Below are 16151 nucleotides of genomic sequence, written 5' to 3'. Positions count from 1 at the left end.
TGACCTGCTTGTGACAGGCTGTGCGGCTGAGATTTCCCCTTGTAGCGACAGGTGGGGTTGGGGCCTGCTTGGGATGGGCTGTGGGGCTGAAACCTGCAGGCAGTGGGGTTGGGGCATGCTCGGGATGGGTCACGAGTCATGTACTACTTCAGACAGGTTGTGGGGTTTGGTCCTACTTGTGGCAGACTGTGGGTTTGGGGCCCACTCGTGGCAGACTGTGGGGACAAAACCTGCAGGCTGTGGGGTTGGATCCCACTTATGACAGGCAGTGGGGCTGTGACCCCATGTAGGCTGGGCCCAGGCTGCCCCTGGTAGGCCTGAGAAGCTGCTGCAAGGCCTGTGGGTGAGAGTGTAGGTGGGTTACTCTAAAACGTTTCTAGAAACATTTCCTGGGGCTGTTCGCTTTTCTTTTTAAACCAGGCTTTCAAAACTTCGCAGACTCTGGGTGTCTGGCTGGGCAGACACAGCAAACAAACTCTCTGCGTTCTGCTCACTGGGCTCTCCCTCCTTCCAGGGATGAGAGCCTCCAGGTTTGGCTCATTGGGCTGCACAGGTGGAAGCGACTGGCCCGAGGCCTGGGATGCCATGTGGGGTGAGTCTGGCTGATTACAGCACACAGTTCCAGCTGAATTCCTGGGATGGGCTTCCTGGTGCTCCTGGGGTGCTTCTGTTTCTGTGGGTGTGGGGAGAGGGGACCCCCAAGCTGTGCTGGGTTGTGGCTCTTGCTGTGTGTCCTCACAGCTCTGTGTGCTGTAGCCCTGTGCACATACACCTTTAAGTCCGTCGGTCCCAGCTGCAGGATGCTTCGGGCAGCAGCACCTGTGGGGCAACCCATTGTGGGATCAATATGTTGCTTCTCTAGCTTTATAAGGGCTTTTTGCCATTTTCCAGTCTTTTGAGTTGGTTTGGATGAGCTGAGCAGTACACAAAGCTTGGGCCTTATATGTCCTGCTTTTCTGAGATTGAACATGGCAATCTCCTTTTTTTAAAGTTAAAGGATAAATGCAGGAAACTTCTTGCTTTTACAAGTTTTCAGATTTGGCAAATAGAAATCTTGTAGTTTTGAGGTTGCTTCTCAGATCTTTACTTTCTGATTCTACTTTTGATCCCCCTGAGGCTGTAAGGAGCCAGGTGGCAAATCTTATCTGAAGTAGAATGTACAGCAGATCCTTACAGCAGAGGCAGCTTAGTGTGCAGCCATGTGTACAGGGGCACAGGAGTTTTCTTACTTGCATGTGGCCTGTTGCAGGCTTTAATCTTAATACTATAGGAATATGGAGATCGAGAGTCATGAAAGAGTCAAGAGGCTGAATCTTTGTCTGGTGCACACCTGATGCACATGAGCTGGGTGTCAGGCCTCAAAGAAGGAGCTAAAAAAGAAAGAGGCTGTGGGTGGTGTTGGTGGCTTCTTGCAGCAGGGAGAGCAGCTCATTTTGGGTGAGATGTGATCTTCCGTTAGCTTTTTCTTTCTATGGAAATGTAAAGATCAGCTAGCTAATATGCTTGGAGTAGGAAGGCTGGATAAGCTTATTTTTAATATGCTACTTTGGGTATTTCAGAGGTAGCAAATATCTTGGGGAAACCAGGTGCTTGGGAAGTTTGCCTGTAGATTGCTTTCTTGTGGCCTCCCAGTGAACTTAAGGTAAAGTGGGACTAAAACTCCCTTTTCTTTCTCCATCCTCTCCTGAGAGCACTGAGAATGCATTAACCTGATACTAATTGTTACTCTGACTGATGGTAGCAATTAGGGTCTGTAATCTGAGATCAAGTCTCTGCTATGTGGAGTGTTGTAACTGCTGCCTTGGGGAGCTCTCTGCTAAATACCCTGAGCTGGGATGATTTGAGGAAGCGTTTGGGTGCTCTAAAATATGACCGGCTTCTAGAGGGAGCTGAGTGTATCTGGGCTCTGCAGGCTGAGGGTGCTCCCACTGAGCTGGGCTAGCTGTGCCTGCAACACTGTGATTTATTTCAGAATTACACACCTGATCTGCTCTTGATCTGTTGCCTCCTCGCTGCACGGCGGCATCCTGCTGCCCAACCCTTGGTTTGGGCATACGCTTCCCAGATGCTTTGTCTCATGTGAGTCCCGCTGGGCATGGCAAGGCCGTGCTCATTTAGAACTGTTATTTATTAAAAGAAGTGCTGGGTGATGACCCTGTCTCTGTCCCTTCAGCTCCCGGTGACATCCCTGACGCAGCTGGTCTTAAGAGGTCACTTGTTTCCCCTTGCTTAATGATCTGCTGTAGAAAACAAGCTTTCATTGCTTGCTTGAGTGTCAATGGGACATGAATATTAATGAAACCTCCGTGGTCCTGTGGCGCTGACTGTCATGGCCACAGAGGGCTCGTTTGGAGCTGCCGGGCAGTGCGGGGAGCTCCGTGATGGAGCGATAATAAAGTGTTTGTGAACTCTGCTCTGAGGTGCTGCTCAGGACTTTGAACTTGCAGGCTCCTGGCACAGCACCGTGAGACTGGCTTAGTGTTTTTGGAAGCAGGCTTTTGCACAGCAGCATGAGCATTAGCAGGGGAGGTACTCCTGGGGGTATTTTGGGTGCTGCAGGTACAGGAGAATTTGTTGGTTGCAACTTCAGATGGCAAAAAATCTGATTAATGGAACCTAATGTTCTCTGAAGCTCTGAATTGGGATCAGTGCGAGGGAGGTTGCAACACATTTATTAAAACAGCCTTTTGGGCTGCTGGTGCTAGCTGGGAATCACCATAAGGAATAAGTTGGCAGCTGTTATATGTGTAGAAAGGAAGAGCATGATTTTGAATCTGTGGGAAGCGGGCTTTTGGTGCATTAATCCAGGCAAGTCCCTTCCAGTTCCTTCTACTCTGTGCAGAAAAGTCAGGGTAACACCTGAGGTCTTATAAATAAAACAGTTGTCTTTCGAAAAAGAAGGTATTTGCATACTAATCTGGAATATATTACACAGTGCACTGTGCCTTTAAACAGGGTATGTTTAATATCAGTTCTTGAATGGCAGCAAAATTGTTCCCTAAAAGATTTATTTGGAGAGAGAGCCCCAGATCTTGCTCTAAACCCTTGTGTGTCTTCTGAAATGAGAGCCCAGGGTCAAGCTGTTTTGGGGTGGAGGGTTGGTGACTCTTATTTTCTTATCTGTGGAGAAGAATCTGCTTCACTCCTGAAGTAAAGCGGACCTGACTTGCCCTGCTTTTGCTTAGACCTGAGACTCCCAATGCAGGTGTTACCTGGCCATAGAGACCACAGGAGCCCTTCTGCAGGGGTTTCTGCTGGATCAGGCCTATAGGGTTTTGGCAGTGTCTGGTTGTATTAACGGGCATTAAAATACACATCCTTCCTCAAAAGTTTCATACACCAGGGCCTGCAAGAATTGCCCTTTGCTGACCAGGTTTTTCTGCCGTGCTATATTGCTGTGCAGCTTGGTGCTCTGCAAAAGGACTGTTCCAAACTCCTCTGATCAGAAGGAGAATTACCTTTCCTGCAGGTCCTGCAAGGTAAGGCACAGCTGAGCTCAGGCTTAAAAAAATGGTGGATGTTGTCCATGCTGCCTCTGGGCTATGACCTTTGCAGGCTGATGTGTCTTAGCAGCATAGGAAGCTTTCAGGGCCCAACTTTGCATTCTGTGAAGTTGCTCATCTCTTTCATTTAACACCCTCGGATGAAATGCAGAATAGGGAGCCAATGGCTGTGTTAATTGTTATCGGAGTGTCCGGCAACCCCAGTCAAACTGGCTTCTTTTTACACTAAGTGAGGTATGGACAGATCAGAAAGCTGTCCCTTGCCTTCAGCTCCCCAAAAACCTGTGGAAGACCTTGGCTGGCACAGGAGCATTATGTGCCTGGGGGAATGGCAGTTGGTTCTGTGACCTGGTTTGTGTGGCATGGGAGGGTTGTGGCAGAAATCAGAGGAGAAGGGACACTTGCTGTGGCAGGAGGACCAATGGGTTGCCTTTGTGAAGGGTGCAGGATGGTTTCATACCTCCCCATATTTCCTCAGACACACTGGAAATCCTTAGTCCCCTAATGATGGTAGGAAAGACTGACCTACAAAATCCTCCCTGAGCTTGTGCCTGATGTTTCTGGAGGATAATCCACAGGAGTAAGAAGCAGGAGGAGGCTGCTGTGCCTCTGAGCCCCCAGGGACCCCTGCCATGGCTCTTGGAGATTTAACATTCCGAATGTCATCTCAAGGTTGTGGATTAGATTCATGGAGGGAGGGAAAAGTGGAAAATTCTTAGAAGCCTTTGGCAGCTTAGGGGAAAAGTGTCACCTTTCTTGACATGTTTGTCTTGAGCAGAGATTGTATCTGTTGGTAGGATGAAGTCGCATACTGTCTGGTGTTAATTACAAAGGGAAAAAACACATGAAAATTGAGTGAAATTGAATCCCACTGCATTTGATATTCCCAGAGTTGAAGGCCTTGGTGCATCTCATTAGTTTAAAAACCCTGATGGAGAGAGCTCAGCTTCGAACAGGAAATTGATATGACATTGAGACCTGGGAGAGGATTAACCGCTTGCCCGTGAACTTGTCCAAAGGAGCTGAACATGTAAATGTTCCCACAGAGCAGCTCCCTGCGAGGAGACTTGCCGCTTAATTAAGGCCCCCGGGACCGCACGGTTGCAGTGAGGGAGGGATAAGGTCTGTGTGTGTGGAAAGTCCTGCTGCTGATCTCTCTGCGATGGAAATCCCGCATGGGCTATACAGACAGGCCCAAAGCTTTTGGGGGTGTGGGCTCTATTTAGATGCTGCAAAAAGAGATCCTTTGATGTACTGCAGACGCGCTGGGTTGGGGCTGAATCAAACACCATATGGTGTTCTGGGACTGTGTCCCATCTGGCGTAGGTGTCTGCAGAGGGTGTGTGGCTGGGAGGTAAATCTGGATTTTGCCCACAGGTGACTTGGGGACCGGCTTTTGTGGCAAAGAATTTGGTTCTGTTTTGGGACTCTGAAGAGATGCTGAGGGCCTGGGGCTCTGTGGAACTCAGATTTGGATGCTGAAACACATCTGGTTGCTGTGACCCAGTGTCTTTGCTCTAGCAGTTTGAAAATTGCAACACCGAGGCAATGTCCTTGCTGTATACAGAAAGCTGCAACTACTTTTTTTTTTTTTCTCCAGTGCTTGAGCTGATAGGAGATATTTGCCAGGGAATGAAGGCTGTCAGATACGCCATGCCTGTCAATTTGTACCTGTGAACCTACCTGCTTTGGGCCCTGCTGGGTTTTACCCTTCTGATGAAGTGTTTTGTAACAGCTGTATGCGGGGAGAGGATATTTCCCATTTTCTCTTGCAAACACCAGCCGTGTTGCATGCAGTCTTAAGGCGAGGTGCTAATGATAAAGACACTGTGACTCGGCAGTGCACCGGGCTTTTCAGCAGTACTTTGCTTCCTTTTGAAAACAAAATGTGTTTGCGGGCTGTGATACCTGTGGCAGGTGGAGTTTGTGGATCATATCAACGTCATTTTGTTTCCCATATGCTCAGAGGGCAGTTTCTAGCTGGGCCATCACATTCCCCAGGCAGGATTGCTGGAAGGAGAGCTGGCAGGACCTGTTGCTTCCAGCAGGGTGATGGGGGCTGTCGTGGAAGCCTGCAGGGATCTGACTGTCAGCATGGTGCCTCTGCTTTGGACGGAAACCCGTGCCCAAGTAGCCATGGGGTGACAATCTGTACCTCCCTCCAGCACAGGCCTGCTCAGGAGAAAATCTTGTCTTGTTGAAACCACAGCCTGCAGCAGGCTGTGCGGTCATGTAGGGGCAGGGATCCTCCTCACACATCCTCTGTGCATTGTGCCTGTCTGCCCCCTCTCAAACCCTGCTTAAAATGAACAGACCTTTGGGTTTTCCATGGGAAGAAAAGTTCTAGTGAGGAGCCCCAGAGGAGAGCCAGCTTGGCAAAGATGAGAGTGAGGAAGACTTGAGAGACACCCATAAAATACCCCAAGAAGGTGATTAGGAGGGAATTGTTTGGTGTTTCCTGCAGGGCAAGAAGTCAGGGCTCACCACCAAAAATAGCAGGCTACAGGTTTAAACCAAACAGCACTACATGCTGTGTGTGGTGGGGAGGTCATTCAGCCCTGTAAACTTGTTCTGGGGTGTTGTGGAGACCAAAAAAATATCAAACCTTTTTAAAGGAAGTTGGTAGTTTATTTGCAGATAACTGTTGATGATGGGGCCAAACACAACTCTGGAGTGATTTACAGCTTGGGAGTTTGTGAGCACAGGGCTGCTTGGAGCTGGAGAAATGTCCTGGGAAAACACCTCCACGTTCCAGCTTCAGTTCTTTCCATTAGCATCAAGCTCGGTTGCTGTTGGAAACAAAAGGCTGAATCAGAGGAACCTTGCATCTCTTGGCTGACAGCTGTCATGAGTGGACAGAGGTGGGTAAATGAGCCTACCACGCACTGTCTGAAGTAGGACCCTCTTTTTTTGGGGGTGGGGAAGTTGTGATCAAAAAAGCTGTTTCGGATCTAATGCTGGCAACATGCATTCCTTGGTACAGGCAGATGCCTGAGTGACTCCAATGCCCACGCCTGCCTATGCAGAAGTTGAGGCTGTGTTTAGGGGGTTGCTTGGTGACAGTTCTTCTGGGCAGGTTTAGGGAATTAAACAGTAAGTAGGATTAATAAAAATGCATCAAAATATGTAAACATATGTATCACATCTCTTTGATAATGAAGGAGCAGTTAATAAGTATTTGCAATCAACATTCCTACCTGGAAGCTTTCTCTGAAAGCATTTCTGAGGCTGCTCAAACAACTCATTTATTCCCATCATTTTAACAACCTGTTTTCTCAAGGCAATTGAAATGACTTGCTTGAAGAGCTGCCTCCCCTCCTCCCCACTTAAGGCATGCTCCATTTTTACGGAGCCTTTGCGGGGTCTCTGGCTCTTGGCTGTGTCCTGAGCTGCTGAGCAGGATCCTGGACCTAGTGCTGGTTGGGTTCCTGCTCTACTGGAGGTATTGGCAGGGCAGGTGGACAGCCTTGGGTGATGGTGAGTAGTTGGCTCATACTCACGTGGAGATCCCTACCCAAAAGCCAGCATCAGAAGCCGACTTGATGTGTGGCCTTAGGTGTATGAGTATCACTTGGAAACACTTGTACCTGTTCGAGGAGCTCTTGGTCTGGCAGCTTTGGGAGCAGGGCATTTCTTTTGCTATTCTGCTGAAGCAACACCTCCCACTGATGTGTCCCAATGACTTGTAGGACACTTTTTCTTAGTCACCCAACCGCTGTGCCTGGTGCTTTCAGTGCCTTGATGAGCTGTTGTGTAGATCCTGGTTCTTCTCTGACACAGAGATGTACGTCCCTACCTACTGCTTCCAGGACATGTGGGCATCACATAGGTATGGATGACTTCTTTCTTTGGGCTGTGAGAGCAATATTTGTTCCTTTTTGGAGGCAGCAGTGTGTGTGTAGGTGGCTGGTTCCCAGAGCAATGATGTTCCTTCTTGAAGACTGTGTGATTAGTTGGGGACGGTGCAGGAATAGTGTAGATCTCCACAATACCAGTCCAGTGAAGGCACAGCCTTGTCTTGCTCCTAGCACAAAGGAGTTTTGGATGTGTGCTTTTTCCTGAAAGTGTGTACCTGTGAAGCGTTGCTGTCCCACCTCCCAGTTTGGGTACGTCCCAGGACAGGGCTTGAAAGGTCAGAGCAAAAGGTGGGGATGTTCCTTGCCCATTAACAGTGGCAACTTACTTTTTGACTAAAGAAAGATGGCAGATGATGAGCAAAAGCTTCAGCTTCGAGGGCTCATGCCCACATACTTCTTGCAAGGAATTTCAGTGCTCAGGTGGTGCTGCTGCTTTGCCTTTCCCTGTGGCCTGTGAAGCTGAGACCCGTGTGGCTTCTGTTGTTCCCCTGTTCCGTGGAGTTATTCCCCCTCCCTCTCTCGGGGGATATGTTTGGGCTCTGCTTTGTGGGATAACTAATAGGGCTGTCAGACCCCTTGTCCCAACAATCTAAGACAAATGGTCCAACATGCGCAGGGTCCTGAGGCCCTGGCAGGAACCAGCGTGGTGACAGATGGGCTGACAAGCGGGTCTGACACAACTGGGGCAGTGTGAATGTTGAAGGGGTGGAAGCTGCCTCTCTGTCTCCCCTCGGCTTGGCACCCCAGTGCCTCTGGGCCAGATGGTGGCCACTTATCACCACCTCGTTCAGTGACTGCTGTAGGCTGGTGGCATGAGAGCCTCGCCTAGAAGAAAACCACTAGTCGTGGTCCTAACGCTGCTCTGTGGAGTTGCCATCTGTCCTCTGCTTGGATGTCGCTGCCAGGGCAGCCTGGGAACATAACCCAGCGCTGATGATCTGTCAGAGAAACGTCTGGTTACACTGTGCTCTACACCTCCACCTTTCCAGCTCACTGTGCTGCTGTTTTCCTTCCAAAAAGGTGAGCTTCAGTCTGCACGTATAGGTGCATATATATTTTTAGAGAGCTTCAGCATTGTGCTTTGTGTCTAGACACCCTTTTCCTTGCCTGGTCTCCTGCAGCTTTAGCACTGTGTGTCTCTCCTTTCTTGCCCAGAGCAAGCTTGAGTGCTGTGGGGTGGGTTAGTTATTTGGAAAGGACTGTGCAAATAATCGCATGAATTTCTCCTTTTGTGGATGGGTGAGGAAAATTTAGCGAGGCGACTGCAGATGAGTCCTGTGAATGTCTTGGAGCAGTGAGCCGAGAGCCCTGAGCCAGTCTCACTGTGCAAAATCCATTAGTTACAAGCAGAGCTGCTCCTGGGCTCAGCATTCAGTACCTGTTATGGGCTGAATTAGTCCCTAATTTTGGTCCCTTACAGTTAAAATGACTCAGACATTTCTTTTTGAGACGAGGTATTGCTTCTGACTAAGTACCCTACAGCCATAGCTCTGCTGACTATTAAATTGTTCTCAGAAATGCAGTGATCGTCTTGTCTCCGGGTCAGTGTAGGCTGGTGCCGTCACCTGCGTGTTGCTGTGGGACTAGAAGAGGAGCTTTGCTTTGCTGCAGGAAAGCAAATGCTGAGACACATCTGAGGACTCAATAGCTGCAGGTTTAATAAGATCAATACCACCTCTGCAAAAGATTACATGGTATACTAGGCAGCAAATAGAGCACTTCTGCTGGATTTGGAAACCATTTATAGAGTCTATTAGGGATGGTAAGGTGGAGGGGGCTGTATTCGGAGTGATTTGCACAGACACAGTAGAGACTCCCACTTTAAGGGTTTTGCAGTCTATTAAATAATGGAATTAAAAGTAGCATATGTGAGAAAGTTTTGTCTAAGAAGGTTTACTTGCAGCCATATCAATACATATGGCAGAGCTGGGCTGTGGTACCTTCTGGCTCCTGCTGCTACTTGTAAAAGGGCTGAACCTTCCAAAGCCAATGCAGTGTGCTGGTTTGGACTGGGACAGTTTTTCTTCACAATAGCTAGTAAGGGGCTGTGAATTGGATTTGTGCTGGAAACAACACTGATAATACAGGGATGGTTTAGTTATTGCTGAGCGGCGCTTGCACAGAGTCCTTTTCTGCTTCTCATAGCACCCTGCCAGTGAGTGGGCTGGGGGTGCACAAGAAGTTGGGAGGGGACACAGCTGGGACAGCTGATCCCAAGTGATTGAGGGGTATTCAACACCATATAATGTCATGTTCAACAATAAAATTAGGGGGGGAGCCTGGTGGAGGACTACTGCTCAGGGACTGGCTGGGTGATATTCAGTGGTGAGCTATTATTTTGATTTGCATCACTTGTCTGTCTTGGGTTTTATTTTTCTCTCTTTGTTATTTTCCTTTTCATTACAATTTATTATTACTTTATTTTATTTCCATTATTAGAATATTTTTATTTCAGCTGATGAATTTTCTCACTTTTACCCTTCCAGTTCTCCTCCCTTGAAGCTGGGAGGGGGTATCTACCAGCTGAGTGTCGCAGATCTAGTCAAGGACTGAGATTTGCTGCTCCCTGCTCCAAGCCCTGCTGCGCGCTCTGCAGCCGGTCCTTAAGCTGCTGCCACAGCGGGCAGGCTGGAGTCGAGGGGCGGCTTTTGGTAACAGCATCTCTGGGCCTGGGCTGCTCTGTTCACCTTGTTTGCGCTGCCTTTGTGCTGCCGTCGCCTCCTGCAGTGTGCCCTCGGGATAATTAACTCTAATAACACATGAGCAATAGCCTTCCTGGTCACCCTGGCCGCTCCCGGGGAGCGAGGCAGGGCGTGCTGCTCCTGTCATTTCCCCGATGCTCTGTCTGGTCTCATTTGAAATGCCTCACAGTATGAATCACAGTGCTCCAAGGGAATCTGCAAAATAGGATCACAGGCCAATTGAATCCATCTGCAAAGAATGGGAGGATCATATATCACCCTATGGATGGATTCTGCCCATCTTATTCCTTATTTTAAGTCTTGAAACTAGTAAGAACAACAAATATTGAGGGAGCAAACTGTGGTGTAGTGAGCTGGATCAGGCTGTGCTGACCGAGGGGAAGTTGATGCTGAGGATGTACATGGGAGCAATGCAGGATTCGTACTGTGCTGCTACTTAGCCTGGTCCCTCTGAAAGCGGAATAATGTTATGCGAGTCTTTGGGAGTGTGCCATGGGGTAAAGCGTGCTGGGAGAGGCAGGAGTGGAAAATGTTTACCAGCCGTGGGAGGCTTTAGGGACAAATAACAACCTGCTCAAGTTGGTCAGAGCATCCTCAGTAGGAGCCATGCAGGCACTGTGACCCACATGGAGGTCTTGGATATCCTGGACCATCTCAAACAGCTGTGTGTGCTGACACCGGGGCAGCTGAGTGCAGCCCTCAGGGTCTGATTTAGCAGTTCCTGACTGACTGGGCTCCCTGGGGAGTGTGGCTGAGATCACTCACTGTAGAGGAAGGAGTTAACCCCCTTGCATTTTGGGTGGATGGAGCTTGACCTGGTGTGAGCTACCAAGCCTCCCTGCTCCTCCAGCTGGGATGCTCCAGCCGTTGCCCGAGGGGGAAGGGAAATGAGTTAAACCCATCTTCAGACACGTTTGTATTGATTCTGTCACTTTCTTGCTGCTTGCTGACAGGTGATGGATGGCTCATAATGTGACCGGCACAGTACATTACGTTTCCCATCCAGGGACTCCTAAATCATTTCAAATTTTCAAATTCCCTAATCAATATTTTATCAGTAGCAGAAGAAAGCGGAACGGACCTATTTTTCAAGAGGTGGAAGAGTGAGTGTGTGCGGATGCGTGCCTGCACATACATAGGCATGTGAGTTTGTACATTTATAATTGCAACTAAAGCACTGTTAGTACAAGGGTTGTAATACTTGCACGCGTAAAAATAAATACAGGATTAGGGCCAGGAGTGTTGCTTACATTTAAGTGACTTTAGGATGAAGCAAATTAGAGGTTTGGGTTTCTGATTTGAACATGGATTAATGCTTTGTGGGGCTTGAACTGCCAGTTGCTCCATCCTTAGGCAGGGGAGTCAAGGAAGATGGAAAGATGCCTAGTTTTTGGGGGAGGAAATCCAATTTGCAGCCTCCTATAATGCAATGAGGGTCAGATCTGTCACCTGCTGCTGAAGCGGTAAAGGGGAAATGTCCCTAGTGAGTTGGTTTGGGTTACGTGGTACAGGTGGTTTTGTGAAGTTATAACTGCTCAAACAGAACATGATCCTTTTTTGGGACCAGAGTGTGGTGGGCAGGGAGGGAACCTATTGCTGCTATGGTGTGCTGGCTCCTGGGAGATGCTGGGATACTGGAAGACGAGGTGGGAATGTGCTTGCAATCGTGTGTGCTTGAGCTGGTCCTGAGCAAACAGCATGTGCCTCTCTGTTCCTACTCTGGCACTTGCTGTTGCAGTAGGAAATGGTCCAGGACCATGTATGGTGAAGACCTGGTGTGGTGGGGCTCGATGAGCCTAAGGAAAGAGATACCAGTGCTTTTTGGAGGAGGTGCAGGAGGACTCTGTGGTGTTAGGCTACTGTATGAAGCAGCGAGTTCCAGCTTGAGGTCCAGATTCAATGACTTTGCATGCCTTCTGCTCTATGCTGCCTTTACCAGTAGCTCCCAGTTCCTGCCTGGCATCTGTCTTTCTGCCAGGCTTTGGGATGGAAGAGCTCAGGGAAGAATGGAGCTAGTTTCCCACCACAGGAGTGGTCTGTGTGAGAAGTGGAGGTGGCACAGGGCATCAAACCTTCCCCTGTGAGGTGGTCATGGTGAGACAGCCAGACGGGGAGCCGGAGCATGTCTGGCCACCCCAAAGATTGCTGTTTTCCCCAAATTTTACTTCTGCTGGTGGACCTGTGTGTGTGTTCCCTGCATCCCCTGACCTCTTCTATTCAACAGTCTTTCTCTGTTGAATTATGTATTCTCTTAGATTTTTTTTTCTTTTATTTTTTTATTCCCAGGCAGAATGTTTTCCAAGTAAAAGATTTATTCTTAAGATGTTTTCCCTCCTCCCCTGAAGAGAGCCTGCAAACAGCACAGATGTGAGGCTAAACATAACCCTCGTTACTGTCACCTTTCCTCAGCGTTTGCCTGGGTGATCTGGTGTCGTCTTCGCTTCCAAGTGTTGTTTCACAGCTCGGTTGGAACTTGCTGCTGGAGTATGCGACACAGCGCAGCTTGTGAAAGAGAACAGGGCTGCTGGTCGTGGGAGCGTGTGGTTGAAGCTCAGAGGGGACACTTGCAAAACCTCTGCGGACTTTCTGGCCCTGTCCCAGGCTTTGCGGGGACCCTCACCCCTTTCAGCTGCTGTGGTGGTACAGGCTGTGTAATAGGAGAGCTAGATGGCTTTGTAGTAGTTTTGTGTAAGGGAAAACCTGTCACTTATAGAAAAAGCTTCCTTTTCTTTCCAACCTCTGCCCAGCCTCTCTTAGGGAGAGAAACACATACTCTTTACCCAATGCAACAGCTGCCTCACCACCAGAGGATAGGTATTGTACTGCTACATTGTTGTGCCAGTATTTTTCTGTATATTCAGAGTTTTCTATGGGCTCTGTCTCAGAGACTGGATCCCAGCTGTGCGCTGCTGGCTGGCCCATGTGTAGGTGAAATATGCTGTGATACCCTTTTCTCTCCCCATTATTGCATGCTGGGATGGGGAAGACTTTTGGTTTGTGTTGTCCAGACTACCCCCTTGCCCAGAGGAAGGGAACCAGCCCTTGGGTCCCTGGTTGGTCATTGCAAAGGGATGCATGAAAATAGCTGACTTCCCTCTTCTGAAAACCTGGGCCTGATCTGCCAGAGCAGGAATCCTTCTGAAGGGTTCACATAAATGTGAAGGGAGCTTCCTCCAGACCACCAACTGTTCAGCGTCCAGAAGTCACAGTGGCTTCTGCCAGCTCATGCCCATCTGTATAACTGGAGCAGAGCAGGAAAGGGAAAAGAAGATACCAGAGTGCTTCCCAGAGAGATGAGGTACTTACCATGTAGCTGTCACCAGTCATGTTTCAAAGCAAACTCGGTCACCCAGTCTACCTGCTGCCTTCCCTCTAATATGCAATAGCATGAATTGCCTTTTCCTCATGCTTTGGTTTTAACCTCTGCTCATTGTGATGCTTTTTGAGGACACGTCATGTGTTTCCCTGTGAGTGGGACAAGAGTCAGACCCAGACCTTGATGCTTCACAGTTGCCACCCTTGCTACACGTGACTGAGTCCCTGTCAGTAGCTGGTGCAGACAGCTACTGCACTCAGCTGATCAACTCGGTCCTTCAGCAAAAGAGGTGAAACCCATTGTTTGAGCACAGACAGCCTGAAATACTGTCTCCCTAAGTGAAAGTTGTGCTGAAAAACTGTGTACCTCTGAGAAAAAAATGAACCCTTAGTGTCTGAAGAAGTTTACTGTGCAATTATGTGTTTCAGTTCTCATCTTTACAGTTGTTGTGCCTGGGAAGGATGGGAGAAGTTGTGAAACTCTGCAAGCAGTACTGTGAGGTATAGCTCAAACAGGAGGGAACCGGATGAACTGTCTCCCCAAAGGGCAGTGCTTAACCCTTCATTTGTCCTTAGGATAAGGAATGTGTTCAACCCTGAAGCTGCAGGACACAGCTCCACCCTATATCTCATATGCTTTAAAACATACTTGAGGGGCCTGGAGGGAATCTCAGGTTGGGAGTGGGATTTACATCCCTCAGGATAAATCCCTGTGGCAAATAGATCTCAGCTCATCTTGCCGCGTCCCTTGGCCATCAGTGCCAGCGTATCTGGCCCCTTGTGTGTTGGAATGGAGCTACTTGTGATGGTACAACAGCTGTAAGGACAGAGGTCTCTGCTTTTCTCAGTGAGCTCTGTTCTTTTTACCTGGACGAGGAGGACATGGGCTGCAGATACCCAGAGTTCATGACAGAGCTGGCAGTTGCCAGCCTGACTTGATCTTGCAAGGAAGCAAATGTTGGGTGGCTTAGAAATGCAACACAATGGCTCTGTGTGGCTTTGAAACGAGCTTAATAGGTGGCTTAAGGGAAATCCCTTCGTTCATTTACTTTGTTTAAAGTGGTCTGGGGAGGTGGAATTCTCCTGCCTCACCTGGGTCTAGGCTGGGTGCTGATAAGCCATGAGCTGTTTTTCCCTGCCAGCCACTTCTGCGGAGCCAGAAATAGCCTGCTGGAGTAAGCTCACCATAGCGGCATTTCTCATTCAAAAGTTAATAAGCTTTGAAATTGGATTTTAATCAACTAATCTTTGATCCTAGGCACTAGAGCTCAATTAGGAGGGTCCAGTAAACCAAGTTTCATCTTTCTTCTGTGCTGTCTTTTTTTTCCCCAATTTAACAAAGAAAGGGCCGGGGAATGTTCTGGCTTTTAAGGACCTGCATGTTTTAGGGCTTGTGTTGCCCTTGTTGTTTTGAAGTGATCCATCCTGTGGATGAGTGGAAAAACTGATCTCTGGTGAACATCTGCTCTTCCAAGGCTGAAGCCTGTAAATGTTTTTTAACCACTTCTTTTGGGGAAAGTGCTGGAGTTCTTTGAGTCCAAATCTTTGTTAAAAATCAGATGAAGTGGGACAAGGGATAGAAGATCTGTTGTGGCCATAACCACATTCCTCCTATTCCTGCATCAGATTAGGGTACTCTGAATCCTGTGTCCAGCAGAATTGTGGAACAGCTGAGGTTGGAGGAACCTCTGGAGATTTAGTCCAAGCCTCCTGCTCAGAGCAGAGTCAGCTGAAGCAGGCTGTCCAGGACCACATCCAGTCGGCGTCTGAACAACCCTAAGGGTGGATGACTCTTCGAGCAACCTGCTCAGGTGTTAGGTTGCCCTTACAGCAAAAAAAGATCTTGTGTATAAATGGGATTTCTTATATTTCAATTTATGCCTGTTAGCACTGAGAAGAGTCTGGCTCTGTTGTCTTTACCCTCTCCTATGAGGTGTTTATGCACGTGGATAAGATCCCATTGAGCTTTGTCTTCTCTGGACTGAGCAGTCCCAGCTTTCTCAGCCTCTCTTTCTATGTTGGATGCTCCAAACCCTTAATCATCTTCATAGCAACCATCTGGTCTATCCACTCATTCCTACCTGTTTTGTATCATCTGCAAAACTGCTGATAGTGTGCTGTGTCCTGTCCTCTAAGTCACTAATGAAGGTCATCAAGGGTCCTTTCCTCCTCTCTACCGTTAGGGATTTTGCCAGGTAGCAAAGGAAACCAGCTGGACATCAAAGTTATGGAGTTACACTTCCACTCAAGGGATGGATTCAGTTCAGACGTCTCCAAGTTGTTATTCAGCTTCCCCATAAATCTGAGCAAGCACTTCTGTCTTGGTTTACCCTCCAAAGACTTTTCTCTTGATCAGATGGAGTAGAGGCTGATTTTATTTTTTAAAACTATATTTAGATTCTGGTGCACAGGCGGCTGTTTCCTACAGAAATACTGGCTTAGCGAGCTCTCGGGGGACCAAACACAGTTTCTCCCTGTGCTTGTGTAATGGCCAAATCAAATGGGAGAAGGTTTTTTTTTCCGGCAGCAGAGTTAACCCCACGGAGGCACCGTGCTGCTTGTCTGCTGTGGTCTTGTTATCTTGGGAGCAGTCCCAGGCACTGCTGTTCTGTTCAGGATCAGGACAAGACTCTCTAATGAGCAACTCTTTCCCAAACATCTTGACACCCGGGCTGATGGCAGAGCAGTACAAAGGCCCTGGAGCGGGCTTGTCAGGGGTGGTTTGTGTTTGATATCATATTGGATTTGATAGTATATTGGCGCTGGCGCAGCGC

This window comes from Patagioenas fasciata, chromosome 6, assembly GCF_037038585.1.
Source record: "Patagioenas fasciata isolate bPatFas1 chromosome 6, bPatFas1.hap1, whole genome shotgun sequence".
Classification (NCBI taxonomy): Eukaryota; Metazoa; Chordata; class Aves; order Columbiformes; family Columbidae; genus Patagioenas; species Patagioenas fasciata.
This window is presented reverse-complemented; position numbering follows the sequence as displayed.